The 16,001-nt window shown below is 37.5% G+C and overlaps 1 pseudogene; it reads left to right on the top strand.

Annotated features, from left to right (window-relative positions):
* The window catches only part of LOC130867504 (transmembrane 9 superfamily member 2-like), a 103,325-nt pseudogene extending 102,940 nt beyond the window's left edge, over positions 1 to 385 (top strand).
* Positions 386 to 16,001: the final 15,616 nt, after the last annotated feature.

The following is a 16,001-nucleotide window of genomic DNA, read 5'->3' as shown; positions in this document are numbered from 1 at the left end:
TTGACAAAACAAATAGACCTTCTCTGGTACATTCCTTGACTCCACTATCATTACTCAAACCTATTCTGTGAAATTCAACTTTTGCATTATTCCCTGCTTCCCACTCTTTGCTTTCTGCTTTCCTTTTGTGTGTTATCTAACTCCAACTTTATTACCATTTTAATCTTTTAGTCCTTCCTTTCAATACATTCACATCTTAGAGCTTATCCATTCTCAATGTTCTCACTGCTCACTGTCCTCCATTCTGTATCTTTATCACCAACTGTATTTTGAGTAGTTGTGTGTCCTGTCGGTACTTCACATTCCACACATGTTCCCAACTTAAATAAGTACTCCCTTTCCTTCAAGCTATGCACCTTAATCTTTTTCTCTCTTTCCAGGCTAAACTTTTAGCTGTTTTGATCTTGTATACGGCTTGTGCACATAACCACAGCTGTTATAAGTTCATGATTATGATAACCATGTCATATACAGAGGTCGTTTCACAGCCTCCTCCGCATCTTACCTGTCCGCTGAAGAACTGAAATCCCTTTGAGATCAGGACCTGTTTTTGCCAATTCAAGAGCATCATTCTTGAAATGCATAGGGCATGAACGGCAAGAGATACTATCATGTCACCATATTTCTGTATCCAGTTTAATATTAAATCACAGGTGTGAGAACTGTGTTAATTGTGGTTCTCAATCAGATCATAGAAACATTATTAGATAATAAAGTATGATTTTGGCATCTCTTTTTCAAGACAGTTCTTTTTGGAGCTCTGTCTGCCTGCATTATCTTAAATGGCATGCTTTTTGTATATATTTAGATCTGTATGTTTTGATCATATTCTTTCTCTTTCCTCAACTCCTTAAAGATCCTTCCCCAAAACCACTCACCCCCACAACAACAACAACAAAAAAAAAAAAACCATGGATTCCAGTTTTTGTTGACCTATTACTTTCTTAGCATGTAGCCTGTCCTGGAGTATGGTTGTTAGACCCAGTGTCTCTCCACTGAGGAAAACTTTTTTCTCCTAGCAGTTATAAAGGGAAAATAGCTTTTTGGTTAGGGGCAAGACCTTGTGTCCTCTTGCCTTTCTTCAAGGTTGGATTTTGTCTGACTTGAACTGATGCAGTTCTTGGATATGCTTTTACAGTCTTTGTGAGTTCATATGTGCATCAGTCCTGTTGTTTCTGGAAAATTCTGCTTCCTAAGAATCATCCTCCGGCTTTTACAATCGTTCTGCCTCCTTCTGCACAGATCCATGAGCCTTGAGAGGAGGGATGTGAGAAAGATATAAAGTAATATAAAGTTTGTCACTCTCCGTATATTATACAGTTCTGGGCCTCTGTCTTAATCACCAAAATTTCTCTGATGAAGACTGAGTAATGCACTAATCTTTTGGAATAGCAATATACCATTAGGAGTTGTTTTACTTCCATTTTCACTTAGCAGAATGCTAGCAGGATTTCTCTAGGGCCTATGACTTATTGAGTCTCAGGTCATTGGCTTTGTTAATAGTGCCAGATATTAATTAGCTCTATTTCATGGAGCATAAAAAATTCTATTGGATTTTAAATTTAATAAAAAGAGCAGGGATATTGGTTACTCCATTGGCATTTATGACACTATTGCACCAGTGGGTATATCATGCAGTCAGGTCACTATTGTTGTTCTCAAGGTTTATATCTAGGTGAGATTAATAATTACATTTCTACTCCAGTACATAGAATCTTCTAGTGTTGTCTGTGAATGGTTATCAGTAGAGGTAAGTTTCCTTGGTGCTTGAATTCATTCATGGCATCATAGGATATATAGGACTTCATCTTTCAATATTAAAAATTGTGACTGTAAGAAGATACTTTATACACTAAGAATTTCACATTCATAGGAAGAGAGAGGGACAGAGACAGGGATGGGCAGACACTGATTTAATGCAGTGAAGTTTCTTCTTTGCACAACTTGCTTCTTTCCTTTCTTTGAATTATTTCCTTAAGATGGTCTTTGAACGACAATGACAAAGTCACATACTTTTATGCTTCCTTATGGTTTTTTTTTTTTGCTACCTGTAAAACATATTGATTTCTGTCTTGGCTGATGTTGAATATTATCTGTAAAAACAAGCAAAGGAGTTTCATATTTTTTCATTAGCATTTCATGTCTATTATCATAGACTAGTATTCCATTGTTTTCTATTGTTTTTGAAACCAGGGGAAGTGATGTGCTCTGTGACTTGTGGTCTTTTATTTATTTTTCATTTGGTAGTATGTTTTTATATACATATATCCAAAGACTCAAGAAACAGGGAGAAGAAGGATAAAACATAATATTCTAACAAAGGGTAGTAGGAAAGGAACTTTGTATTTTACAAAGGCAAATGAATTTTAGTCAAGGTTGAATGACTTATCCAAAATCTTAACTAGTTTTTCTTTTAAAAAATCTTTTAAATATTTCATTTTGAGTTCCTCAAAGGACAAGAATGAAGAAAATATAATTTTCTTTACATAATGCAGCTGTAAGTGCTGATTGGGTCTTCTGAAATTTTTGTTTCAGTGAAATAATATAGAACTTGAAACTCTTCATGGATATTTCATGACATAGTATCTAAAATCCTAAATATTCTTAACTGAACAGTCTTAATGGCTATATTATTTGTACCACATTTTGTTTTGATGAGTTTAAATCTTAGAAAATTAATAGAAGCGAAGTACTCCTATTTTGATGTAACAGATGTAAAGTTAAAATAACTGATTAAGAACCAATATTTGAGCTTCCTTGTCTTACAGCCTGAGCTGTAATATATAGCCCACATTAGTACCACTACAAAGGCAAGGACACTGAGGCCTAGTCAGTGTGAAAAACACAAGGGAAGCACTTACAAGGAGCACTCAGTTGGTGGCTATGCCTCCGAACACTTTACATAGGGTTTACAGCCGGAGACACAGAAGTTAGGGTTCCCTAACTGGGAGTGATGCATTCAAGACATTTCGTTAGTACATGATGGAACCACAATTCATTCAAATTTTGATTGGTTTGATTCCAGAGTTTATTCTTTCATAAAAAAACTCTCTATGTTCTCTTCAAGAAAGAGGCATGTTTTTTAATATGGAAGCCAAATCAACAATCAAAGAATACCTTTGTAACTTACTGTATGGTCTTCCATTTGACCATGTGTACTATTCTTGACTTCAGGAACTAAGTATAAAGCAATATGGGTATCACCCTTAAGGAGTATTACAAAGCAGAAAAAAAAATGACATCTTGAAATTTGCAAACAAATGGATGGAGCTAGAAAAGACACATACTCACTCATAAGTGGCTTTTAGACATAAAACAAAGAAAAACAGTCTATCATTCACAATCCCAGAGAACCTAGACAACAAAGAGGACTGCAAGAGAGACATACATAGATCTAATCAACATGGGAAGTAAAAAAAGACAGAATCTCCTAAGTAAATTAGGAGTGTGGGTATCATGGCCACGGCTAGAAGGGGGGTGGAGGAAGGGAGGGGAGCAGAGAAAAATTTATAACTCAATAAAAACAATTTTAAAAACACTTAATCAAATATGGCAAGAGAAAATTAGAATTCCCCTAATCGTGTTCTCTAAATAGGTTTTTCCTTTACCTCATTGTAAAATGGCTGCAGTTTCTTTTTATACCTGCATCTCTTAATTCCATGTCTCCAGTTCTATAATTAATAGGTCATGGCTATTAATTTTCTATGCCTGCAGAAAGCCTCCTTAAAGGTTTATTTAGATTGAATATTGAATGGTCAGCTTTCCAACTGTGTTGTTTAGTTCGCTTCTCAGAATTCCTTTGGAGAATATACATTTGTGAAAACACTGAGAAATTTCTAGCATATTTCATAGTCCTTATTTATGTTTGAGTTTTGTTTACAGAGATAGGGTCTCACTATGTACCCAGCTTGACATAGAAGTTGCTATTTAGCCCAAGGTGACCTTAAATTCTCAGTCCTCCTCCCTTTGCCTTGATAGTGCTGATATTGTGTGTCTGTGCCACCATACCTACCTCTCTCCTACATTTGTTTAAAAGGCAGGAAAGATAAAGAAAGGAGACAGGAAAGAAAGAAAAGATAAACAGAAGAGACAGGCTGGTTGAGAGATTTTCGAATCCCAGATTCATGTCAGAGAAACCAGGGAACCTTTATAAATACTTTTAAAATTTTTATTAGCTGTATGAAGACAGACACTAAAAAGAAGCCCTACACTAGCTCAGAATTGAGTATAACAGAGGATTATTTATTTAGGAGTAGACTCACAGATCACACTCCTCTGCTCGAATGGGGAACAGCAACCGAATCCAGCAGCCGGAAGAGAGAGGCATTTATAGTATAGTATAAGAGGCCATGCCCAAGTGGGCTGGTTACCTAAAGGCTACTGGCTGAAGGATTTCCTATAGCAACCTCCCTTTTGTTTAAATAAGAGAGTTTTAAGCCTAATACAAAATTACATACAGTAAGAACAAATATCAAGTATAAAAATTAGAATTACAACGAGCATAATCAATATCAAGCAAAAAACATGTGATAAATGTTTCAATAATTATCCTATCCTAAGGAGTCTAAGTCTTGTATTATAAATAAATTGGCCAAGTCACAAGAGAAAAGTAACTATGACTATCTAGTCTTCAATCCAGTCAAAGAACTGGGAAGGGAAATAATATTACTTGAGTAAGCAGGAAGTGCAATCAAGCAACTTCCAAAATGTACAAAAAACGACAGAGACAACTGGTTAGTTGGGCAATCACCCAAAGTTTCATTTGCAAGGTTGGAGCAACCAAATTTGGCTAAAGCATAGAGTAACTGACAGACCATTTTCAGAGGCAGAAAAATTTTCAAAATCATCTAACCAGATCTTGGCAAGATTTGACAGTCTTTTTTCTTATATCCTGCTTGTCCTGTCTGGACATGGTGCATATTGTCAGTGGTCAATGCATGGGTAGTTCCTTGTCCAAAGGCCAGTTTTGCCAAGAAGAAAACAAGCTCCAAGTGAAATAACCAATGAAAGCATCACATATACAGAAGGACTTCCAGCACCAACTGTGTGTGTGTGTGTGTGTGTGTGTGTGTGTGTGAATGTATTTATCTGCACCACATGCGTCTAGAAATCTGCAGAGCTCAGAAGAGGTCATCACATCCCCTGGACCCAGAGTTACAGGCAGTTATGAACCACTGTGGTTTGACTGAGAACCAAACCTATGTCCTCTGCAGCAGTAGTAATTGCTCTTAACTTCTGAGCCATCTCCCCATACCCTCAAAATCTTGATTTTCAAACTATGTTTACCATGTCATTGAAATCATAATTTCTGGGCTTGAAACACACAGGTTACATTTCACCAGGCATTTTCAATATGAAATCAGTGTTGATGACTGCTGTATTTAGATAAATCCCATGTATTGATATATTTCAAGTTCCAAGCCAGAATATTTGTGATGTTTCTTTAATAACATTGGAGAGTTCTTATAATATGAAATTATATATGAAAGGAATATGTTCTGAAGTATATAATGATAACTTATACTGTCCATGTTCTAATTTATCTAATCCAGTTTATACTAATATTGGTGTGTTTTTTTGGGAGTTAAGGTCTAAATTTCTTTCCACCTAGTACCATTTATAAAGATTGCAGCCAGTCTTGGTGGAACATGCCTGTAATCCCAGCACTTGAAACACTGAGGTAGGAGGATCATCTCAAGTTCAAAGCTAGTAATTTCAAGGCCTGATTTGAACGTTTTTCAAAACAAACACCCTAAAAATTATCAACCAAAGATTTCTTTATACTACTATATTAGTATTTATAGTTGTTATTTTTGTTGAATTATTTCACTGTTTACATAGATCACAGTGTAGCTAATGACCTCTTAGAGGAGGTTTGTAATTATTCAATGTTTTAAGCCATAGTATTAAGATTAACTTTGTGTTGATGTTTTTTCTATAAGATTATGGGTTATTTTCATAAAAATCCTCACAAATAGGATATTGTTCATGTTTATAAGACAATTTGATTTGAAAACTAATAGGTATTCTGGATATATGTTCCATTTCCATTATTATATAATGATAATGATATTTTATAGTCCTGTGTGTGTGCATGCGCGCGCGCGTGTGTGTGTGTGTGTGTGTGTGTGTGTGTATGTGTGTGAGTAGGCTAGAGTTTCATGTCAGGTATCCTCAGTCATTCTTCACAGTATTTTTTGAAACAATTATTGAACCTGGAGCTAACCAATTGGCCATACCGGCTGGCTGATCAACTACCAGAGTCCTCATGTTTCTGCCTCCGAGCATTGTGATTATAGGCAAACACCATAGCACCCAGAAATTATGGGAGTGTTGGGATCTAAACTCAGTCTCTCTCTCTCTTTCTCTCTCTCTCTCTCTCTCTCTCTCTCTCTCTCTCTCTCTCTCTCTTTCAAGACAGGGTTTCTCTGTGTAGCCCTAGCGGTCCTGGAACTCGCTTTGTAGACCAGTTTATGGCCTCGAACTCACAGAGATCTGCTGCCTCTGCCTCCTGAGTGCTGGGATTAAAGTCATGTGCCACAATTCCCTGCCTCAGTTCCTCGTTTTTTGCGTGGCATACACATTACTGACTGAGCAAGCCATCCTCAGAGCCTGGTTACTTATATTTTCTAAATTCTGAAACAAATTACAAGAACTTTGTATCAGAAAGTAGTCTTAAGCCTCTTTGAAATGAAGAACACAAGGTGATAATTTTGTTTAATATTTGGGCCTGGTTAGAGACTTACAGAATTCAATCAGAAGGATGCTCTCACCTGTTTATAGGTGACTGCTTCTGGCCTTGTTGCTCACCCTAATTGCTTAGCAAGAGAGCCTGGTGATTTATCTTGTTTTGGTACAGGGTCTCACTATGTAGCCTAGGATGGCCTTGACTTAGTTTGATTTTCCTGCTTCAGCATCTCAAATGCTAGGAATACTTGTGGGTAACACTATGACAGCTGAACCCGATGACTTTTATTTGATCGTGTATAAATCTTGAGATTTAAAGATTTGGCACCCTGCCTTGAAGTAGCCATATCTGTGTTTTTAAGAAAGCTTCATATGTTTTTTTCTTTCAGTTTATTTATATGATGGATTACATTGATAGATTTTCTTTTGTTGAAACAGCCCTGCATTTCTGGGATGAAGCCTACTTCATGGATAATTTTTTAAATGTGTTCTTGGATTCTGTTTGCCAGAATTTTATTGAGAATTTTTGCATCGATGTTCATGAGTGAGATTGGTCTGTAATTCTCTTTCTTGGTTGGGTCTTTGTGTGATTTTGGAATCAGAGTGACTGCTGAGCTCCCAAGGTCCAAATGAGGAGCAGAAGGAGGGAGAACATGAGCAAGGAAGTCAGGACTACTAGGAGTGTGCCCACCCACTGAGACGGTGGGGCTGATCTAAAAGGAGCTCACCAAGGTCAGCTGGACTGGGACTGATGGAGCATGTGATCAAACCGGACTCTCTGAATGTGGCTGACAATGAGGGTTGACTGAGAAGCCAAGGACAATGGCACTGGGTTTTGATTTTACTGCATGTACTGGCTTTGTGGGAGCCTAGTCTGTTTGGATGCTCACCTTCCTAGACCTGGATGGAGGCGGGAGGACCTTGGACTTCCCACAGGGCAGGGAATGCTGACTGCTCTTTGGACTGGAGAGGGAGGGGGAGGAGGAGTGGGGGGAGGGGAGAGGAGGGAAATGGGAGGAGGGGAGGAAGTGGAAATTTTTAATTAAAAAAACAAAATAAAATAAATAAATAAAAAGGAAAAAAAGAAAAAAAGGAAACACACACACATCTGGTTTAATCTGGGAAGTGTATTAAATCATGTGCCTAAGGAACTAGTTCAATAAAGGAGGCATCCTCCTCCCATAGCCCAGGATCTGTACTGGGCAATTCATGGGTAGGATTTGCCTGTGTATGTGTTGTTTAAAAAAAAAGAAAGAAAGATTCATTTACTTACTATGATACCTGGCTAACGAAGATCTTTTACATTTTGTTTCAAGGACAATTAGATTTTTTTTCCTTGCTTCTGCTTTATTACTACAGTCTACGGTGTGATGAAAGTGGATTAATGAATTTTCCCAGAGATGTGTCAAAGCACATAACCCTTGCTTTCAAACACCCGTGTATCTATGTAAAAATCTGCTGTGCTACACACATAGGTATTCTCTAAGTTACATTTAGTTAAAGTGTTCATAAAGGCAAAATCTCACTGTCTGGCCTCAGTTTCTTTGACATAAAATACTGATTAGTGGAAGAAAATAGATTGCTAAAATGATTTATTCTCAGTCATAGTTTCTTGAATAAGATTTCATTTAAAGCAACCAGATCAGAAAAAGGAGGCATATTTTAAAAAGCTATATACATTGTATACATTGGGGGGTTTTTCACACAAAGTCTTTTTTTCCAATTCTGCTTCTTGATGCTGCTTAGAGTGCCTATTTTCTCTTTCAGAACAATATTTCATTGACACTATATGACAACTTTTAGGTAAAATGTTTTTGTGACTTAAATTGATGATACAAGCTATATTATATTTTATATCTACATGGTTGTTTTAAAAATGTATGTGTCTTAGTTTGGGTTACTACTGCTATTATGATGAACACCATAACCAAAAGTAAGTTGGGGAGGAAAGGATTTATTCAGCTTCCACATCCACATCAGAGTTCCTTTTCAAAAGAAGTCAGGAGAAGAACTCAAGATTAACTGGAACCTGTAGGCAAGAGCTGATGCAGAGGCCATAGAGGGGTGTTACTTACTGGCTTCCTTCCCATGACTTGATCAGTCTACTTTCATATAGAACCAAGAGCCACAAACTCAGGCATGGAACCACCCAGATTGAGCTGGGTCCTCCCCCGTCGATTACTAATTAAGAAAATTCCCAACAGATTTTCCTATAGCCCCATATTATAGGCATTCCCTCATTTGTAGCTTCCTCCTCTCTGATGACTCTAGCTTGCATCAAGTTGACAAAAATTAGTCAGTACAGTAGTTAGTTTAAATTACAGACTTTATAAAATGATTAGATGCTACTATCTTATTTCTCAGTCAATCCTGCACATTTCCAGTTATTTGTAGTCTATCTCCTTTAGCTTAAAACACATGTTTTGTTAGTCTATTTCTGTTTACAGTCATTTGGAGGGCAAGACTATTCAATTTTGTATTAGTTTTACATAGGTAACATATCCTTGGATTCCAGTTTTATAAAATTTACCTTCCTTTACAATTTTCTGTGAATGTGAGAGATCGGTGTATGAATCTCATGGAGCATGCATGGTCAGAGAACAACCACAGGAGTCAGTGATCTTCTTCTACCATGTGGGTTCCAGGGATTGAACGTAGGTCATCAGGGCTTTTGTTAAGTGCCCTTATTACTGTTGTCCACATTTATAATTACTCCTGCTATTATTATGTCTTACTTTTCCTACATGGATGTGTATGGGTATGTGTGTGACATGACAAACAAGTGGAACACAGAGAACACTTCTTGGGATTCTGTCCTCTCCTTCCACAACATGGGCTCTAGGGATCACACCCAGGTCATCAAGCTTGGTGGCAAGTCCTTTATCTACTGAGCCATCTTGATGGGCCCTATGTATTGATTGATTTCTACTAAACAATAGATTATTAATTCTCTGAATATTGGGCATTTCTATTACAAATATTCCTAAATTTTATTTGTGGTTTGGAGGGAGCAGTCACAAAAATTCTTAAAACAATCTTTTTATTTTGCATACCAGTTCTAGTTCCCTCTCCCTCCTCTCCTCCCGCTCCCCATACATTCCTCCCACTCCACCTCTCATGACTCCTCAGAGAGCGTGAGGCCTCCCATGGGGAATCAACAAAGTCTGTAACTTCACTTGAGGCTGGACCAAGACAAAACCTACCCTCTGTATCTAGGCTTAACAAGGTATTCCTCCATAGGAAATGGGCTCCAAAGAGCCAGTTAATGCAGTAGGGATACATACTTGTTTCACAGCCAGTGGCCCCACAAACTGTCCAAGCCACACCCAGCTGTCACCCACATTCAGAGGGCCTAGTTCGGTCCTATACAGGTTCCCCTGCTGTCAATCCAGAGTCAGTGAGCTCCCACTAACTTGGGCCAACTGTTTCTATGGGTTTGTCCATCATAATCTTGATCCCTTTGCTCATAGTATCACTCCTCCCTCTCTATGACCAGGCTCCAGGATCTCAGCCCAGTGGATCTCTACATCTGCTTCCATCAGTTACTGGATGAAGGTTCTATGATGACAATTAAGGTAGTCACCAATCTGATTACAAGGGAAGGTCAGTTAAAGCACCCTCTCCACTATTGTTTAGATTCTTAGCAGGGTCATCTTTGTTGGATTCCTGGGAATTTCCCTAGTGCCAGGCTTATCACTAACCCCATAATGGCTCCCTCTATCAAGATATCTCTTGCCTTGCTCTCCCACTCTGACCATCCCCATCTCTACCTTCTCAATCACACATGTTCTCTTCTCCTCCCCTTCTCCACTACCTACTCCCCTCCAGCCCTTCTCCCCACACTCTCAATTTACTCAGGAGAACGTGTCTATTTCTCCTTCCCAGAGGGATCCATGTATGTCTCTTTTAGGGTCCTCCTTGAATCCTGGTTTCTCTGAGGTTGTGGACTGTAGGTTGGTTATCCTTTGCTTTATGTCTAATATCCACTTATGAGTAAGTACATACTGTGTTTGTCTTTCTGGATCTCAGGATAGTTTTATTTAGTTCCATCCATTTGCCTGCAAATTTCAAGATGTCATTGTTTTTTACCACTGAGTAGTACTCCATTGTGTTAATGTACCACATTTTCTTTATCCATTCTTCAGTTGAGGGGCATCTAGGTTGTTTTCAGGTTCTGGTTTATTATAAATAATGCTGCTATGAACACGACTGAGCAAAAGTCCTTGTGGTATGATTGAGCATCCTTTGGGTATATGCTCAAGAGTGACATTGCTGGATCTTGAGGTAGATTCATTCCCAGTTTTCTGAGAACCTGCCATATTGATTTCCAAAGTGCCTGTACAGGTTTGTACTCTCACCAATAACTGAGGAGTTTTCTTGCTCTCCAGCATGTGCTGTCCTTATTGTGTTTGTTCTTAGCCATTCTGACAGGTGTAAGATGGAATCTCAGAGTTGTTTTGGTTTACATTTCCCTGATGATTAAGGATGTTGAGCAATTCCTTCAGTGTCTTTCAGCCATTTGAGATTCCTCTGTTAAGAATTCTCTGGTTATATCTGTACCCCATTTTCAAATTGGATTATTTGTTTTGTTGATGCCTAGTTTCTTGAGTTCTTTATATATTTTGGAGATAAGCCCTCTGTCAGATACGGGGTTGGGTGAAAATCTTTGTCCATTCTGTAGGCTGTCGTTTTGTCTTGTTGACATTGTCCTTTGCCTTTCAGAAGGTTCTCAGTTTCAGGGGGTCCTATTTATTAATTGTTACTTTCAGAGACTGTGCTACTGGTCTTAAATTTAGGAAGTGGTCTCCTGTGCCAATGTGTTCAAGTGTACTTCCAACTTTCTCTTCTATGAGATTCAGTGTGGCTGGATTTATATTGAGATCTTTGATCCATTTGGACTTGATTTCTGAGCATGGGAATAGATATGTATCTATTTGCATTCTTCTACATGCATCCAGTTATTCCAGCACCATTTGTTGAAGATACTTTCTTTTCTCCATTTTAGCTTCTTTGTCAAAAATTAGGTGTTCATAGGTGTGTGGTTTAATATCAAGGTCTTTGATTCGATTCTATTGGTCCTCCTGTCTGTCTTTTTTTTTTTTTTGCCAATACCAAGCTGTTTCCATTATTATAGCTCTGTAGTAGAGCTTGAAGACAGGTATTGTGATGCCTCCACAAGTTCCTTTATTGTACAGGATTGTTTTGGCTATCCTGTTTTTTTGTTTTTGTTTTTTCATATGAAGTTGAGTTTTGTTCTTTCAAGTTCTATGAAGAATTATGCTGGGATTTTGATGGGGATTGCATTGAATCTGTAGATTGTTTTTGGTAAGATTTCCATCTTTATTTTATTTTATTACCTATCCAAGAGCATAGGAGATCTTTCCATTTTCTGATATCTTCTTCAATTTCTTTCTTCAAATACTTAAAGTTCTTGTCATACAGATCTTTCATTTGTCTGGTTAGAGTTACTCTAAGATAGTTTATTTGTGGCTATTGTGAAGGGTCATGTTTCTCTAATTTCTTTCCTAGCCCATTTATCATCTGTGTAAAGGAAGGTTACTGATTTTTTTTTTTTAGTTAATCTTGTATGCTGTTACATTACTGAAGGTGTTTATTAGTTGTAGAAGTTCATTGGTAGAATTTTTGGGGTCACTTATATAAACTATCATATCATCAGCAAGTAGTGACTGTCTGACATCTTTTCCAATTTGTATCCTCTTGATCTCCTTTTGTCTTATTGCTCTATCTAGGAACTAAAGTACTATATTGGATAGATATGGAGAGAGTGGACAACCTTGTCTTGTTACTAATTTCAGTGGGATCGCTTTGAGTTTCTCTCCATTTAGTTTGATGTTGACTGTTGGCTTGCTGTATATTGCCTTTATTGTGTTTAGGTTTGTTTTTTGTATCCCTGCTCTTTCCAGGACCTTTATCATGAAGGGATGTTGTATTTTGTCGAAAGCTTTTTCAGCATCTAATTAAATGAGCATGTTTTTTTTTCTTTCAGTTTGTTTATATGGTGGATTAAATTGACAGATTTTTCATATGTTGAACCATTCCTGCATCTCTGGGAACTTCCTTGATCATGGTCGATGATTTTTCTGATGTGTTCTTGAATTCTGTTTGCCAGTATTTTATTGAGTATTTTTGCATCAATGTTCATGAATGAGATTGGTCTGTAATTCTCTTTCTTAGTCTTGTCATTGTGTGTTTTGGGTATCAAGGTAATTGTAGCTTCATAGAATGTGTTTGGCAATGTTCCTTCTTTTTCTATTGTATGGAACAATTGAGGAGTATTGGTATTAATTCTTCTTTGAAAATCTTGTAGAATTCTGCACTGAAACCATCTGGCTGTTTTTTTTTTTTTTTTTTTTTTTTTTTTGTTGAGAGACTTTTGATGACTGTCTCTATTTCTTAGTATTTATAGGTCTATTTAATTTGCTTATCTGGTTTTGATTTAATTTTGGTAAGTGATATTTTTTTCTAGAAAATTATCCATTTCCTTTAAGTTTTCCAATTTTGCAGTACAGGTTTTTTTGAAATATGACATAATGATTCTCTTGAGTTCCTCCATGTCTGTTGTTATGTCTCTTTCTTCTTTTTTGATTATGTTAATTTCGATATTTTATCTCTGTATTATGGTTAATTTGGTTAGTTTGGATAAAGGTATTTTTCATTTTCTCAAAGAACCAACTCTTTGTCTTGTGGATTCTTTGTATTGTTTGCTTTGTTTCTATTTTGTTGATTTCAGCTCTCAATTTGATTATTTCCTGCTGTATAGTCCTTCTGTATGAGTTTGCTTCTTTTTGTTCTAGAGTTTTTAGGTTTTCTGTTAACTCATTAGAGTGGGATTTTTCAGCTTCTTTATGTAGGTATTTAGTGCTATGAATTTTCCTCTTAACACTACTTTCATTGTGTCCCATAAATTTGGGTATTTTGTTTGGTCATTTTCATTGAATTTTAGGAAATCTTTAATTTCTTTATTTCTTCCTTGACCCATTGATGATTCAAGTAAGAATTGTTTTATTTCCATGTGTTTGTGGGCTTTCTGAAGTTAGTGTTGCTGTTGAATTCTAATTTTAAGCCATGGTGATCCGGTAAGATACATGGGGTTATTCTATTTTTTTTTAATCTGTGGGGGTTTGCTTTGTTACCTAGTATGTGGTCAATTTTTGAGAAGGTTCCATGAGGTCCTGAGAAGAAGGTATATTCTTTTATGTTTGGATGGAATGTTCTATATATGCCTGTTAAGTGCATTTGAGTCATAACATCTGTTAGTTCCCTTATTTCTCTGTTAATTATCTGTCTGATAGACCTCTCCAGTGGTGAGAGTAGGGAGTTGAAGTCTCCCACTATTTGTGTGTATTGTTTAATGTGTGATTTAAGCTTTAGTAGTGTTTCTTTTACATATGAGGATTTACTTATATTTGGGGCATAGGTATTCAGTACTGAGATTTCCTCTTGATATATTTTTCCTGTGACTAATATGAAATGTCCTTCTTTATCTCTTCTGATTGATTTTAGTTTGAAGTCTATTTTGTTAGATATTAGGATATCTACACCACCTTGTTTCTTAGGTCCATTTGATTTGAAAATTCTTCCCCAACTCTTTACTCTGAGTGATGTCTGTATTTGAGGTTGAGGTGTGTTTCTTGTATGCCGCAGAAGGGTGGATTCTGTCTGTTTTAGTATATAATCTGTTAACCTGTGTCTTTTTATAGGTGAGTTGAGCCCATTTATATTAAGGATATTAATGACCAGTGATTGCTAGTTCCTGTTATTATTTTAGTTTTCTTTGTTGGTGATGTTGTTGTGTGTATTTTTTCCTACTTTGGATTTGGTACTGTGAGATCATCTATTGTCTGTGTTTATACAGATGTGGCTAACTTTCTTGGGTTGGAGTTTTCCTTCTAGTACTTTGTAAAGTAGGACTGGGTTTGTGGCTAGGTATTGGTTAAATCTGGTTCTGTTATGGAATATCTTGTTTTATCTGTCTATGGTGATTGAAAGCTTTGCTGGGTATAGTAGTCTGGGCTGGGATCAGTGGTCTCTTAATGTCTACATAATGCTGGGCTTTCATTGTCTCCATTGAGAAAGGTATAATTCTGATAGGTCTACCTTTATATGTTACTTGGCCTTTTTCCTTTGCATCTCTTAATGATTTTGTTGAATATATTTTCTTTGTTTTTGAGTTGGACTTCTCCTTCTTCTTTCCCTATTATTCTTAGGTTTGGTCTTTTCATGGTATCCCATATTTCTTGGACATTTTGGGTTAAGCTTTTGTTAGATTTAATGGTGTTTTTTTTTTTGACCAATGAGTCTGTTTCCTGTATTGAATCTTCAGCGCTTGAGAGTCTTATCTTCCATCTCTTATATTCTGCTCTTTATGCTTGTATTTGTGGTTCCTGATAGTTTTATCACAATTTTTGTTTCTGTAATTCCCTCGCTTTGTGTTTTCTTTATTGTTTCTATTTTGGTTTTCAAGTCTTGAATTGTTTATTTCAGCTGTTTGATTGTTTTCTCTTGGTTTTCTTTAAGGGATTTTTTGATTTCTTCCAATTTTTTGTTTGTCTTTTCTTCCATTTCTTTGAGTGAATTTTTTATTTCCTCCTTAAGGGCCTCAAACATTCTCCTAAAGTTATTTTTAGGTCATTTCTTCTGCTTCATCTATATTTGGGTGTTCAAATCTTGCTGTTGTAGGACCACTAGTTTTTGTTGATATCATGTTGCTCTTTGTGGTGTTGAGTGTGTTGGAGGATTGTTGAAGGATTGGGGAGGCTGCTCCCAGGTCTTTGGGGCTTTGGTGGGTGAGGTGGGGCACAGAATGTGCCTCTGGGCAGTAGGGCCTAAAGAGCAGAGCCCTCCAGCCTGAAATTGAGACACCTCTCCAGGTACAGTCAGGGCCAAGGCTCTGGTGCTCAAAGTTGCAGTGGGGGATGGTTGGGAGTGTGGGGAGGCTGATCCCAGGCCTTTGGGTCTTTGGTGGGTGGGGATGAGGTGGGGTGTGGATGTGCCTCTAGGAGATAGGACCTAGGTAACAGGGGCCTCCAGTTTGGAACCCAGATACTCACCTCTCCAGGTGCAGTAAGGGCCAGGGCTCTGGTGGTCACTGATGCAGTGGGGGATTGCTGGGTGTTGGGGAGGCTGTTCCCAGGTCTCTGGGGCTTTGCTGGTTGGGGGTGTGTCATGGGATGTGCCTCTGGGGGTTGGAACCCAGAAAACAGGACCCTCCAGTTTGGCACACAGATACTTTCCTCTCCAGGTGCTGTCAGGTGTATGGGAAGGAGCTTTCTAGGTCTCTAGGGTTTTGCTGG

This window comes from Chionomys nivalis, chromosome X (genome assembly GCF_950005125.1).
Source record: "Chionomys nivalis chromosome X, mChiNiv1.1, whole genome shotgun sequence".
NCBI classification, from domain to species: domain Eukaryota; kingdom Metazoa; phylum Chordata; class Mammalia; order Rodentia; family Cricetidae; genus Chionomys; species Chionomys nivalis.
This window is presented reverse-complemented; position numbering and strand designations above follow the sequence as displayed.